Below are 5,294 nucleotides of genomic sequence, written 5' to 3'. Positions count from 1 at the left end.
GCTAAGAAGCTTGAAATCAGACTCTACCCTCTCAGATATAGAATCAGCATTGAGATCATCTACCCTAGAAGAGATCTACAACAATCAAGCTTGACTAAGTCACACAAACCACAAGATCAATCCATCCTAACCCATCCTCAAGATCCTAAGGAAACTACTCACAACAATACATGATGATCAAAGTCAAAAACCCAGAAAATATTGAAACTTGCATTATTAAAAAGATTAAACAAAGATCTTCAATATTGATGAAAGGATGAAACTCAAATTCTCAATATCCTGAAAGTTATAGAACCAACAAAATATAAGAATCTAGTCTTCTTTTTTTAGGAAGTACAAGATCTTAAAAATAAAAATGCAAAAGGAATAAAACTAAAAAAGGTAAAAACTAGGTTTAGGGAATATCTAAAAAGTTGCACACTTTGGTGGCTGCAGGTACAAGGCCTTATATAGATGAGGAGGTGGAAGCCCTAAAAATAGAAAAAGTCAAAGTAGTCAACGGCTCGGTCAACTCGACCAGTGCTCGGTCGAGTCCATGGTCGAGCTGGCTTCTCTCGTGCACACTCCACTCGGTCGAGTCCATCTACCCACTCGGTCGAGTCCATCTACCCACTCGGTCGAGTGCTTGGTCGAGTTGGACTCTGGACCTTGGTTCTTCAGCCTTAACTCTCTTGCTTTCCCTTCAAGATTGCTTCACTTCTCCTCGGGATTGTTTCCATGCTCCTTAAGCTCCAAAATCACCTGTTTATGCATGAAAAGATGCAAATGCAATGCAACTAAACTCTAATGCATGATTAGTCCTAAAGCTACACAATAATGATGAAAATGGCTAGCAAAAGATGCAAAAGATGTGAATAAACTAAGGGAAAACATGGTAAAATATATGAACATCAACACCCCCAAACTTAGTCTTTGCTTGCCCTCAAGCAAATAAACAAGACATAAGAAGGTAGATGAGGTTTGAAAGTGGGATCTCAGCTCCTAAAGCTTGCAAATAGACTATCTAGAATCAATGTCCAAGTTACTAGTACTATGATGCAAGTTGAATGAGCTATACCTAAAGACTTTAGACAAGCATATCACAACCTTCACTGATTTGAGCCTTAGACATCCACATGCATTCAAATCAACCATTTCCTTTAACATTCATTAATCAAGAACATGAATCAATTCTATGCAATGCTTAAACTCATTTGGCTTGGCAGTAAAAGGTTTAGAGACAATGATGGTCTCTTTTTAGAGTAGGGCTTATCAATATCAAGGTTCTCTCATAAAAAAAAAAAAAATGGATTGAGCTTTAGAAGACATATAAGCTTTTTGCTAAACTTCACTTTGCTTGCTTTTCTTTTCTTTAACTAGAACCATCTTAGATAACCTTATTCTTCCCATTCTTTCACTAGACTTTAAATTTACTTAAACACATCCCCCTCCTAAAGACTCTAACCTTTTCTTTCTCTTTTTCCTCTTTTCTTTTCATGACAGCCAAGTCCCAAACCCAACAAGTGAACTACCTAGTCCTATCTAGTTTGAAAAATGCAAACTAGAACTACACAAGGTTTTACTCTTGTCAGTTCAAACCTAACACTTTCTACCAAGCTCAATCCCAAAAATAGGCCTCACACACACAAGAATAAACATGGCTTGAAAGAAGGTTTGGTTAGGGGTAGGGAAACTGATTTAAAAGTGAAATCAGCTACTTGGATCAACAAGAGTGGTAAAAAGGAAGAAGATGATCCAAATATGTATATGGTATCCATGAGTTTAAAGCAATGCACACATTGATAATTGAAAGTCAATATTAGGTTCTTATAGATAGGAAATGGCATCAAATCACAACATGCTTCAATTTAGACCGAATGCAATTCAGGAATTCAAGGCTTGGTTCAATCTTATGCTTCTAACCACTCAACTAGCATCAAAGTACTATTAACTTGGGCATTGATCCTAGTCTAGTGAATTAAGCAAGCTAACAAGGAAAAACTCATCATAGATCCCTAATGCAAACAGTCCTATATGATAAACAAAATACTTAATTATGCAATGCAAACTTTTTTTATAAAGATTTTTGCAAAAAATTTTCAAATTTTTATGGTTTTCCTATGCCTTAGATGATTATGCAAGTGCTAACATGATGATGATAAAAATTTGAAATAAGAAAACAAAACACAACATCAAATGCTATCTCAAACCCTCCCCCAAACTTAAATCACACAGTCCCTTGTGTGAAAGAAATTTGCTTGAGGATTCAAGAGTTAAAACAAAACACAACATATGAAATGCTATGGTATGTACAATGGTAAGGTGATAATGTTACCTCAAGGATTGGAGAAGAAGCTGTCCACATCCTCCTGCATACTATCAAAGTTGTAGCTGGGGTCCTGCTGGTGACTGGAGGAAGGTGATTCGGGCAGCTCGACAATGCCAATCGACCGTGACTCGGTCGAGTGCATGTCCGAGTGGGGGGGTCGAGCTGGACCGCGAGTCTCCGTTAGCTGTCCCTTCCTGTTCGATTCAGACTCCCTAGCTTGCCTAACCATGAAAATACGAAAGCAAAAATCAAAATACTAAAATTCCAAGGCAATATGTACAGAGATACCTTAGGGATTTCCTCCCTAGTGAGCTTGTTTAAAGTCACTAAGCTTGACTTTGATTTCCTTCTTAGACTTGATCTAGATACCAAGGAGGTGATGAAATCCTCCCTGGAACCTCTTGGTCACTGTGAAGTTGATCCTTGATCACCTCACCCTTAGCACACAAACCATATTTCTTCTTGATTTTGAGCCTTGGTCTTGCTTTCCTTAAAGACCTCTTGTTCAGCTTTACTTGAAGATCCTCAACCATAATAGTCAACTCTTGAACTGACCTCTTAAGCTTTTCCACAATCCTCTTGAAGTGGGAGCTCAGCTTTTGGAGTTGCCTTATCACTTAACCCTTCTTGACCACCTTTGTCCTTGATAGTAAAAGGCTGGTCATCAATGGTGGGAAGGTTGGTTGGATTGTAGATATTGAACTTCATAACTACATCTTCAGCAATGTTCAAGGTCACAAGACCTTCCTTGACATCAATAACTGCTCCAACAGTAGCTAAGAATGGCCTCCCTAGTAAGATTGGATCTTCAGGCTCCTTGTCCATCTCTATCACCACAAAGTCAGTGTGGAACCTTGCTCTTCCTATCTTGATTGGGACATTCTCTAACCTCCCAACTACCTCTCTATTTGTCCCATCAGCTAGGCACACATGGAGTCTAGTAGATTTGAAGTCAGTTCTCCCAAGCTTTTGAGCTATGGAATATGGCATGACACTTGTTGAAGCTCCCAAATCACAAAGGCATTGGTTGTAGTGAAGATAGCTAAGTGTGCAAGGCAGATAAAATGGACCTGGATCCTTAAGCTTGATTGGAATGATAACTCCTCCAAGGTCCTCAAGATCCTTCTCATCTTGAGCTTCAGCCTTCTTCTTTGACAAGTCAAGCAAAAAGTCTTTGTAGAGAGGATATGGATCATACTGTTCCAAGACAGGTCCTCTCTCTTCTTCTTGGTAAGCAATGGTGATCTCTTGTATGACCAACACTTCCTCAACCACAGCTTCTTCCTTTAAAACCCTCTCTTCTTCTTGTTGCCTAGCCATCATCTCCTTTCTCTCAATGATTTCCCTAAGCTCCTTAATCTTTTGTGCTTTGAAACATCCTGGGAAAGGTAGTGGAGGCTTGTAGGCAGGAGGAATGTACTTGGCAGGTTTGTCAGCCTCGGACTGTCCAGCTCGATCGACCACTCGAGCACGCACTCGGTCGAGTGGCTGCTCGAGTCCATGGTCGAGCTCAGGTGCGAGCTCCAATTGCTTGTTACAAACATCACTTGGGGCTTCAGTAACTAATGAATTCCCCCAAACTTGAACTGCACTGTCCTCAGTGGCTTCTTCCTCATGAACCTGAATGGCTTTGACTGTGAACTCCCTTGGATTTTGGACAGCTTTTCCAGGGAGTTGGTTGGGTTTTGGAGCTGAAGTAGAGGCTATGTTACTCTCCATGTACTTGACTCTGGAATTCAGACCCTCAAACTTCATATTCAGATCATTGTATTGAGATGTGAGCCTTTGGTTTAGCTCAGCAAACTGTTTGGCTTCCTCTATCTTCCCTTGTGTTTGACCAATCAACAGCTGTTGTACCATGGCTCTAAGGTCTTGTTCCTGGCCTTGGTTAGTCTGAAACCCTGGTGGGGGACACAGCTGGGGCTGGAACACCTGTTGCTGTTGTTTGGGGACATAGTTTTGGTGCTGTTGAGGCTGTTGAGGAGGGTAGACTTGATCTTGTGGGTTGGCCACATTTGTGCTCCTATAGGACAGATTATTGTTCCTAAACCCTCCTTGGTTATAACCCTTGAAACCTCCTTGGTTTTGCATATAGCATAACTCAGTAAACTCATTCTCTCCCTCTTGAGCTGGAGGCTCCTCTTCACTAACAAAGTGAATAGACTTTTGCTGACTTAGCAAGATCCTATCAAGCTTTTCATTCACCATTTTCAGATCCTTCTTGTACTTGTCTTCTTGATCAGTTGATGATGACCTTATGGTTCTGTCATAGTCCTCATTGTAGTTCCCATCAGACTGTGCAAGGTTCTCTACTAACTACCAGCCTTCTTCCACATTCTTGTTGAGGAAGTTTCCATTGGAGGCTGTGTCAAGAAGCATTCTGAACTTGGGAAGCACTCCTCTATACAATGTGCTCAACAAAGACTCCACACTGAAACCATGGTGAGGACACTGAGTTTGGTATCCCTTGAATCTCTCCCAAGCTTCACAAAAGCTTTCATTACTCCTTTGAGCAAATCCAGAGATCTCATTCCTTAGTCTTGCTGTCCTAGCATTGGAGAAAAACTTGGCCAAGAAAGCCTTCTTGCATGCATCCCAAGTAGTGATTGCACCAGTAGGGAGAGTATTTTCCCATAAATGAGCCTTGTCCCCAAGTGAGAAAGGGAACAACCTCAGCTTGAAACCATCTTCACTTACTCCATTGATCTTGGTAAGACCACAGATTCTGTCAAACTCATCAAGATGATCTAGTGGATCCTCCATAGGCAATCCATGAAATTTATTGGCCTGAATCATTGAGATCCATCCACTCTTGATCTCAAAGTTGTTGTTGGCAACAGTTGGTGGCACAATGCCAGCTCTTTGGTTGTGAGTGTTGGGTGCATCTCCAGCACCAATGTTCCTTGGTCTCTGAATCTGATCCTGGTGATCCATAGCTACTATAACCTCTTGTTGTTGCTGAACAACTCTCCTTTGCTTAGCTCCT

The 5,294-nt window shown here is 40.9% G+C and overlaps 1 non-coding gene across 1 annotated transcript; it reads left to right on the top strand.

Moving 5' to 3' along the window:
• Window positions 1-4,742: 4,742 nt before the first annotated feature.
• Window positions 4,743-4,849, top strand: LOC147942419 (small nucleolar RNA R71). The gene has a single exon (XR_015560659.1). It is a non-coding gene; the product is annotated as a small nucleolar RNA R71 (small nucleolar RNA).
• Window positions 4,850-5,294: the final 445 nt, after the last annotated feature.

The sequence above is a fragment of the Camelina sativa genome, chromosome 6 (genome assembly GCF_030686135.1).
Source record: "Camelina sativa cultivar CO46 ecotype springtype chromosome 6, ASM3068613v1".
In the NCBI taxonomy this organism is placed as follows: domain Eukaryota; kingdom Viridiplantae; phylum Streptophyta; class Magnoliopsida; order Brassicales; family Brassicaceae; genus Camelina; species Camelina sativa.
The sequence above is the reverse complement of the archived record's forward strand: the minus strand, read 5'-3'. Positions and strand labels throughout refer to the sequence as shown.